At 35.1% G+C, this 10,204-nt stretch overlaps 1 non-coding gene across 1 annotated transcript; it reads left to right on the forward strand.

The window, feature by feature from the left end:
• Positions 1–411: 411 nt before the first annotated feature.
• Positions 412–484, forward strand: TRNAP-AGG (transfer RNA proline (anticodon AGG)). Its single transcript has one exon. It is a non-coding gene; the product is annotated as a tRNA-Pro (tRNA).
• The last annotated feature ends 9,720 nt before the right edge of the window (positions 485–10,204 follow it).

Genomic DNA, 10,204 nt, shown 5'->3' on the forward strand with positions numbered 1-10,204 from the left:
AAAAACAAGGTTCGACTTTGGTTTCCTTTGAAACTTCTTAAGGTTTTAAGTTCTTTACTCAAAGGGCAAAGAGGAATGGTCCCAGTCCTTGTCTGCCCTAAAGCTTGTTATTTGTAAGATGTTTGGTCACTTTGAACAATAAACATGAATTGTGGAGTTGAACACTTTTATTGCCTCATTTATCTCTCCAGATCTCCAACAGACCCCTGAGAAATAAATACACATTTATGGAGAAGTGTTATTGGGGTACACTTGTGCAACAGTTTAATTCTCATTGGAAAATGTTTGCATCTGCTCTCATGGCTGTCATTGGAGAGACTTTAGACCTTAATTATTCTCAAACTATTTCTAGCCATAGTCACCCTCATCCTCAAAAAATATGATCCTTTCAAAAATACCTTTTTAGCGGGAGGTGGGTATAGCTCAGTGGTAGAGTGCATGCTTAGGATGCACAAGGTCCTGGGTTCAATCCCCAGTACCTCCATTAAAAAAAAAAAAATTTTTTTTTCATTAACCTAAATGTCAAGATCTCACCACCCAAAAAAACCTCTCTCCAAGAGGCCTGTGCCTGATAACAGAAATCACACCATTTTCTATGGATAAGACACGTTTTCTTTGAGAGACAGATGTCACAGGAAGGTGCATTCTTTCATTTATTTACTTCTTAGATTATTGCTTGATCAGCTACTTCCTAATGAGGCGGTTCTCTGAGCATGGGCTCGCAGGGGGTGAGGGTGGGCAGGTGCAGGTGTGCAGCAAAGCGCTGGGCTGGGGGAGGCTGGTGCAGCCTGGGCTGACTGAATTCACCAGGACCCTGAGGACACATGAGAGATGCCCTAAGGAAGATGGGAGAAAATGCAGAACAGTTATTGGTGCACAAGAGAAATCTCTACTTCCACAGCTCTCTCTGGGATCACTTCTGAGTCCTTGGATGCCATTCCTAAATGTGTTCTTTCATTCTTTAGCGATAAGGTAAAATTAGCTAGCTTTCAATTGTATTTCCAATAACTACCTAAAAAGCCCAGCTAACCCAGAGCCACGTCCTTTGCCAAAGTTCACAGTGTACTTTGGATATAAACACACAGAGATTCATGGGAATGCTCATTGACCTCCAGAGCTAGAACACAGAGGAGTCTTCAAAGTACTGTACATAGGAAGCCGAAACCTTTGTTGATGTAATTGAGAAGCTGATTTGTTACATTTTCTTTCAATTGCTGTTCCTGGCAGTGAATGGAATATGACCTTATAAGGGACCACGATCTGCCATGGGGCTCCCCCACCTCCCCCAACCCCCTGGAGTGCAGACGCATGTTCTTTGTTTTTCTTTGGGTAGGCTGCCCTCGTAAAGTGAGTTGCTGCCTTGTTGATATACTTTAGCTTGAGTTCCTCAGATGTTGAAATTTTTATTTGGAGAAGAATCATAAAAATAAGTCGTAATAGCAGCAACAGATTTTCGAGAAAGAATTAGCTATTAAATAATTCCTGAACAAAATGCCCTTGCAGATGACTGTGGGGACAAGATTTATTTTGGGGGGCATTTTTCATGTGATATGATAGTTTAAATTTTTTTCTGAGTTCTATGTTTTACTTTCTCTTTCAATAATCTTTCCTGTTTTTCTTATTTATTTAACATCTTTTTAATGACACTGTCAAACCATAGTAGTGTTCCTACTTAACATAAATGTCTGAAGCCCCTGCCTTCTTGCTAAATTTACATCACTGTTTCTTTCCTTTGCTTTGGGTTTTTTGTTTGTTTTTTTGTTTTTAATGGAGGCACTGGGGATTGAACCAAGGACCTCGTGCGTGCTAAGCACGCGCTCTACCACAGAGCGACACCCTCCCCCTTCACTGTTATTTTTATAATATGAAGTTATATGACTTGTTATTTCCCTGTTTTGTCAACCTATCCAACCCCAACAGACTCATCTCCAGATTAGGTTCCTTTGGGCTACACTAGCCTCTGTCTCTAAACTTCAACACTACACTTGTAGCCTGTGATTTAAGATTTACTTATAATATGGCTTAAATGTCCTTGCATTTTTATCATGCATGCAACATTCTTCAGCTCTGATAAGACCATGATTTAATTATGGGGGGGAACTGCTTTCTAGTTAGACCACCCTCTAGGTTCTTGAACAGCATGTGATACAAGCTTGATGTCTGTTGAATATTGTGTTGGGGACAGTGAGGGGCATTCCCTCCTGTCATTTTTCAGGTCCTTCATTGGGCTGAAGACATATTTTCTACTTCATTCCCTCCAATCATTGTAAACCACTTTAGGTCTTCATTCATTGAAATAGAATTCTATTTTAAAGATCAGTGGACCAAGTATTTAGATGATAACCTACATCTTTTTTTTTTTTTTAAATCATGGTCACTTTTGGAAGATACTGCAGTTTCATCCTGCTTCCAGGCCTACTAAACCACAATTTGAAATATTTCAAAACAAAAGATATATTATAGAGATCATTTGTCTATTCATTTTATATTTGGAATCACCCCACTGAGTTATGTATAAATTAGTGATGAGCGATGTAGATAAGACACAAATTTTTGGAACTAATGAAATCTTTGTTCAACTTTATTCTGAACTTTGTTTTTATTTTATTTCTCTTGAGCTTGAAAAACTAGTAAAATTAAAGATTTCACATATTTCCTACTGAATAGATCAAAGATCATAATCAGTGGAGCAGAAACGCCTACTATCATTGCTTTCTGATTGAGAAAATAGAATGACAGACGTCTATTGTGTCCTCCATTTATCTGCAGAAATAGGAGAAATTCAATATTTCTTAAATCCATATTTTAATGCATAAAATATGGATAACAGATTATAATGGCCTTACTGTAGTGTAATCATATTGTGGTGCCAACTGAAATGAGAGGTTAAATTCACTGCTTCAATTCTATGTAAATAAAATTAAGGGGAGCCCACAATTTACTAGCCTCTATGTCAGCTGATAACCCACTTCTGTTGGGGGTTCTGCCAGATCAAGAATGTTCTGTGGTCAAACTACAAATCAGCGGCTGGCTCCAGCTCTCATGTTCAACCCCTCCGTGACCTTGGATGAGCTGCATAGTCTCTTGAGTCTCAGATTCTGTTTGTAAAATGAGGTGATGGAATTGACTTGTTTCCTGATGTGCTGTTTGGTTGCTGAGCCCTCTAAAAAGTTAATGAAAGCAATGGAAAACACATGTACACATGGACACGAGAATTGTACCCAGACTGTGTTGGGATTTAAGATGCCTCACAGCCAGTCCTTGAACTACAAAGAACCCATGGAGTAGATGATTTTTAAAGGCTGGTGTAACTCTAACACCTTATGACTCTCTGACCACATTTTTATTTTAAATCAGCTTAAGTAGTACAATGAGAGGAAAAAAAATGGAAGAAATATATACTATTTATAAACAAAAAGATATTTCAAGTGCAGCACATATCTGGCTAAGAGGTATCAATTTAGATACAAGATTGTGATGTTTGAAATGTGAAAATAATGACTTCGATGTGTGGAATTGAATAAAATGCATCAGCACTAACCATGCATTTCAACAGTAATGTTTTATATGATAAATTTCTGTTTATTACAAGATGAATTAACTTATACATCCTCTAGAGATACATGTTCTTTTCATATCATTCAAAAATTCCATATAGAAAAATATACTGATTCAGAGAACAGTTATAGCGTAGTGACTTTCAAATTAACACAGAAGACACTATTAATCTGAAATACATACTTTGAAGACGATTTTTAAATAACTAATTTTTACATTTATCATGCACAGTGTTAAAATCTTCAGCTGAAATTATTTCACAATTAACTTTGGCTTAACCAATAAAATGACTCCCACATTTCTGTCTGAACCATTTATCCTTAGGGTATGGTTCAAAATTATTTGCTTATTATTTGGGGCAGTTATAACAATAGAATTGTCTCAATATAGCTGAGAAGAATTAAAATGCAAATTAACATTTTGAATCGTAATGTTAAATTCACTTTTAAGAAAGCATAATGGAAAACATGATTTGTTTTTCAGAACTAAGGTGTTGTGAAAGGGAACGGGCAGAGAGGAGATGGAAAGACAAAAGGACAATTGCTTTTGCATATCGAACAAAAATTGCTGTTTCAAAGATAATTAAACTTTACTGAAAACAGAGTACAGAAAAAAATGATAAGTTTTAATGCAGGGAAAAAAACACATTAGGGTTGAAAGCATCACAAATCAAGGACCAATATTTTAAGATTCATTAGTGTTATATACTACAGCTATCCAATTTTGGACCTGAGAGGGTAAAAATCACTTTGGGAAATTTCTGTATCATAAATTACTTCAGATTATTGATAAATGTGTAGGAAATAAAAAGAGAGTAATTTTTTTCCTTTTTCAGAAATTAAATGAAAACACTCAAGTTCAAACTGCATGAGATTAAACCAAGACAACTACTAGGAATGTATAGAATAAATTAATTAAAAATCTGTTAAAAGTTAGACTGAACTACTGTTGTCCAGATTTCACTATAAAGACAAGACCAAGTTAAAGAGTCTAAAATGAAGTGACTAGTACTACAAATTCCAAAATTTTTGAGATACATGTTTATCAAGTGCCCTCATTTCTCAGCTAGGGAAAATGAGGTTCAGAGCAGTTAGGTAACTCACATCAGCTCAGTGAGAAGTGTCAGAGTGCAGTTTAGAACACAAGTTTTTTCCTTCAAACGTCCAGTCCCTTTCCCCTTTATTTCAGCCTGCGTTGATAACCTTTGCTGTCTTTTGAAAGAGAGACGTTGCTACATCTTTCTCTAGGTTGCTGTGTACATGAGCTTACACTCATGTGTGCATGCATGCGGAGTTAGGAACAGACATCTCTTTATCCCAGAATAATTTCAGTATCAGCCCTGCTGAAGCAGAGATAACTTGAGATTGCAGTAAGTTAAAGAACTATAGCTCCACATGGTCTATGGAACTTAATCCTATGCGAGGATGTTAAAAATTTGAAAATGATGTAACAAATGAACAGCCTCTGAATGTAAGTTCAGCATTTTCTTAGTTTGGGGAAGGAGTATACTTTGTAATTCCGTAACAATGTGAAATAAACCACCAGACGAGAATTTGAGATAGCCAAACCAGATAATTTAGGAATAAACAATAACCTCTTCCTGTCCCCAGATCACCTCTACTTAGGCCGGTTTCCCCACTACAAAAACATACTTGGTGTTCAGAAAAAACTCTTATTAACTGAGCTACTTGTAGAGATTTTTTTTTTTTAAGAATACATGAACTTTAAACATGAAAAGATTTTATTTTCATAAAATGTGCTTTAAAGTGAAGGCACAGTCATAAGTATGACTCTATATTTGGAAGGAGGAAAAGTTCACGGGGATGTGCAAACTATTTATGACATGTTTTTTTTTTCAAGAAGCAGCCCCTCCGCGATCTCCCGTCAGAGAGCATGGTCTATGCAGACAGTAAGCTCTCAAGCTGCACAGGAGAGCTGAGCAGGCTGCTGGTCCTCAAAGGACACGGGTTCCCTTCCTCCAGATGGGCTGCCGTGCAAACTGCCTTCTCTCCTGTGCTGCTTTGCCAGATCAGCATTCTAACTTGCAGGGGGAGGGTTATCATTTTTCATGGCTTTTCAACAAATGAGTAGCTATATCAGTAAGTTCACTATGTTTGGGTTATTAAAAATATATTTGTTTGGTCACCAAGATTAATTTATGAACATTAATTACCTATACCCTAGAATATATGTTGTAACCATTAAAGATTTTTAACATGTGCTTACCTATTAGAAAAAATGTCTGTAGAGTGTTTTATAGTGTGCAAAGGAATTTAATAGGCACTCTCTCATTTAAAAGCAAAGCTCTTTGTTGAAATATTCTATGCTAGACAGGTGAAGACATCGAGGTTCAGAGAACTAAAGACAGATTACTAAAATCACAAAGCGTTACATTTCAGGGAAGTGACAAACCTATCTTTTAAAGGTGAGTGGAGTATTGCTGTTTGTTTTTCACATGTACTTGTGTGATATTAACGACGACCTGAAATTGATGCTTGGCTTCCGGTTTAGGAGATGCACAGGTTTGCACATTCTGGTTCACTATCTCCCTCCATTCTTAACCTCTACACCTTGGCCTTTTATCAGCCAGGCCATTACTGATTTTTATTTTTTAGAGATTCTTAGTGGTAATTATCTTTTAATAAATAAATAAACAACAAACACTTCCACCAAAACTCAGAAATCTGACCAAGCTAAATGCAAATATTCTGGCTAAACTAGTGTGAATATTACACATTAGTCCCCCCCCCCCCCGCTTAATTTTGTTGCATAATTTATAGATTTTTCACATTATTCTATATTTTCTCACACTTAGTGGGAATTTAGATAATATGTTTTTCTTGCTATGCATAATTTCAGTAATGTAAATATCATGTAGGAACTTGAATAATTGTAATAATGGTTTGTAAATTAGAAGAATTTTCACAAAAATCTAACAAGTTTTTGGAATCAACCCAAGTTCTTAAAATAATTCTTTCCTTTGATAAATTATTCTTGACTTTGTAATGTTTCAGCAAGAACAATGCATTTTTTTTTAAAGAACTGTGCATCTTTGAATCATTGTCATTATCAGGAAATGTGTAAGATTTGTGAAGATCAAAATACACCTAACAAATAAAAACATTTCCTCTCTTCTGTATGATCCAGGTTAGTCTGATTTAAATCTTATTTAAAGGAAAAATTTCACTGTGCAGTTCTGCTAAAACTGTTTTAATAAATTAAGGAAAAATTCATTTCAATATTTAAATATTAATAATTTTATATTTACCATATTTTTCTCTATGTCCAGCGCATGGCCCAACTTTGACTATTTTTCAACAGAAATACCTTGTGTCTCTGTCTTACCTTTAACTAAATATTAGATGATTATTTATCTTAACCTTCTGGTACATAGGGATTAAAACATAAATATAAAGATATTGGAAATAGGACAGGCACTAAAGCATTGATTTTATCAGAACCATTCAGTAAATATAATAATGGAAATACTGAGAATGTGAATTTTTCCTCAAATTTCCAACCATTAAAAAAACACTCTTTACCAAGGCACTTGGAGCCACCCTGAGGCTACAAATCAGAGAAACTTTGACTTTCAAAGATGATATATTTATCATTCTTTATGTAATGTTGCCTAATTTCACTCTGAGTAGGAATTTAAGATGCATTTTCTTTAAGATGTGTATATATCAAAAGGCACTGCATTACGGAAATTTTTATAGACCTAGAAGTTATCAGCTAACAACTGTTTAATCCAAAGTGATTTCCCTGTCAACAAAGATAACTGCTTTTACAATTGCACAGATCAGGTCAATTAATTGCTTGCACAAAAATGTTGTGTATGTGTCTCTCTCTCCATATATATATATATATATATATATATATGTGTGTGTGTGTGTGTGTGTGTGTGTGTGTGTATTTCCAGTAATTAAATCTGACTCAAATACTTAGTTATAAATTTACTAAGGGGGAAGTTGAATTTCTTTTGATATTTGATGGATTCCTTAGGAGAGGCTGTGGTGTTGGGAAATTGGTGCTATTTATATTTTGGTTTCCCCAGAAAACTGACTCCCCCCCCCCCCCCCAGAAGCTTTTCATAGTTTTATTAAGAATTCCAAAACCAATGCACCTTGATGAGGCTTAAACAGACAGCACAGCCCGTCTGTTAATAAGGATTATTTTAAGTTTCTTCATTTCTCAAATAAAAACTATTACAAAAGATTTAATATGTATGCGGGGAAAATTCATTTGGAAAAATGTGACAGAATCTCCTTTCCTTTCTGGAAGAGCAATAGGGCAAAAAAATTGTTTTCAAATGTAATGAACTTCTCTGAACCTCTATTTCCTCTTCTGTGAAAGGGAACTTGCAAAGATTACTGTAAAAGCTAGAGATTATATACATAAAGCTCCTCTCTAGTACAAGGTCTGCTGCATAGCAGCTCTGCAAATAAGTGACAGCTAAAAAAAACTGTAATGTTTATTGAATGCATGTTTATTACTGGTCTAAGATAAATAGGAATTAATATTAACACAGATTAAAAGAAGTGCAATTCTATGAATGAAGGATGAATAGACACACACACTGTGTTTCATCGACGCTAGGGATGTTTTCTGATCTTATGAGGAGGTGTCAAGGGAAGGTCTTCACAAGACTTGGCTGATGCCATTGTAAGATCACATGAATTATAAGTTGCATCCTGGTTTTATGCATCTTAAAATGTGCAAAATCAATGAAAATAAATGACAGTTGGCTTCTGCCATAGGAAAGAAAAATACACTAGGCGCGTCAAGAAATACAGTACCCACCTTACCACGTACAATGGTAAGAGCTGGTTAATGCTGGACTTTATTTTATTCTCCTTTAAACATATTTCATTCACAAATCTGGCTCGAGTTTTATTTGGAAAAAAATGGAATATTTAAAATTTTTAGAATGTTCATGTAACAGGACAAGGACAAAATAGTATTTCTCAAAATAAGGAGCTTTCTTTTTGGTTCCATAGTAATTTCTGAGATGTAAATAATATTGAAGTCCTTGCATGCCAAAGGAATAACATTTTAGATTTATAATTTAAAGTTAAATCTATTTTATAAATAGATTTTCTAATATTACTGTTTTATTAAGCATATGTAATAGATTCAGAAGTTCTTTCTTTTCCAACGTATTGGGGAAATTTATTGCGGAGAGGGAGACAGGCTGTCAGTCTAGTTGCACAAAAATGATACAGATTTGGTTAGTCCAAGCTCCCTTAAATGGAAACTGTCTCAGGTACAGGAATTGGAGAATTGTGGCTACTTAGAACTGGTTATTTTATTGATTGATACCTGGTCACTGTTCACTTGTAATGGTCCACCCTTAGTCTCATTTGCTGAAAAAAATTTACTTCGAGCAATATGATGCTACTGAATTTCACATGACCTAAAAAACTAAAAATTACTGCTGCTATTGAGTTTATGTAAGATAAAAATCTAAATGCCCTCTGTACCCTTAATCATCTATTAAAGAAAAAGCCACTTACGTTGGACAAAACACCTAGAAAGTGTGTGCTATGCCAGACACCACTCTAAGTACTTCATACTAACTCAGTGACTCCTCAGAACACCCTACGAGAGAGACACTACAAGAAGGAAGCTGAGGCAGAGCAGCAGGAGTTAGCAAATGGTGCAGCCTGGACTCAGACTGAGATGGTTTTGCTCCAGAACACGCGATCTTCAGTACTATGCCAAACCTCACTGTGTATCACGGCATCGTTATGGGCAGCTGATTTAATTCAGGCACGAAAATGGTTTGCTTTTTCAAAGTTGTTTAAACTTTACGAATTCCCAACTGCTCACAAATCACAGATCTCTGCATTTTATAAAGTTAAGATATTCTATTTGTTTGAAATAGGTCATTTACAAGATAAAATTTGACCTCTTCTGATCAGATAATCTATTATTCTACCATTTAAATAAAATGCTGCTTTAAAAAAAAAAGTAGGTTGAGTATCTCTGCTTTAGCTTCTAATCGTGACTCTGACACCAGAGAACAGAGTTCCACATGCATTTACACTCACGGCCATTTACCATGTTTTCTCTTTACTCATTAAGGAGTTAAATGTAAATTAGAAACCCCATCAACCACCAAAATCAGATATTTACAAAAAATATAGCATATTATTTTATAGACAAATATGAAGTTTCTCAACATCACTTAAGTTTGTGAATCTGAATATCGAGACATGTTTAATTCAAAAATAAAATACAGTGTTAGAAGAGATGATGAAATCTTTTTTGATGTTATAGGAACATGCTCATGGACAAATAATTCAGTTAAAACTTTCTGGTTTCTCCAGTCTACTCCAAATGTATGTGAGCGAGTAAGAAAAAAATTATGTTGACGTTTCAAACGGTACCTGACAGCTTATCACCTGGAACTTAAAAGTAAAAAAGCTCTTCTACTCTTTGTGTCTCCAAAGGCTGAGTATGGCTCCTTTTATACTCTAGGCACTTTTTTTTTTTTACTAAAGGAGCATATTTGCATATTTCCAGTATTAAATTGTATTTATAGTAATGAAACCAATGCACAGTAATAGTCTGAAACACTTTGTTAACAATTAGATTACATTCTCTTTCACCTTAATGTTAACTGCATTAAATTTCCTATGAA

Source organism: Camelus dromedarius, chromosome 12, assembly GCF_036321535.1.
Source record: "Camelus dromedarius isolate mCamDro1 chromosome 12, mCamDro1.pat, whole genome shotgun sequence".
NCBI classification, from domain to species: domain Eukaryota; kingdom Metazoa; phylum Chordata; class Mammalia; order Artiodactyla; family Camelidae; genus Camelus; species Camelus dromedarius.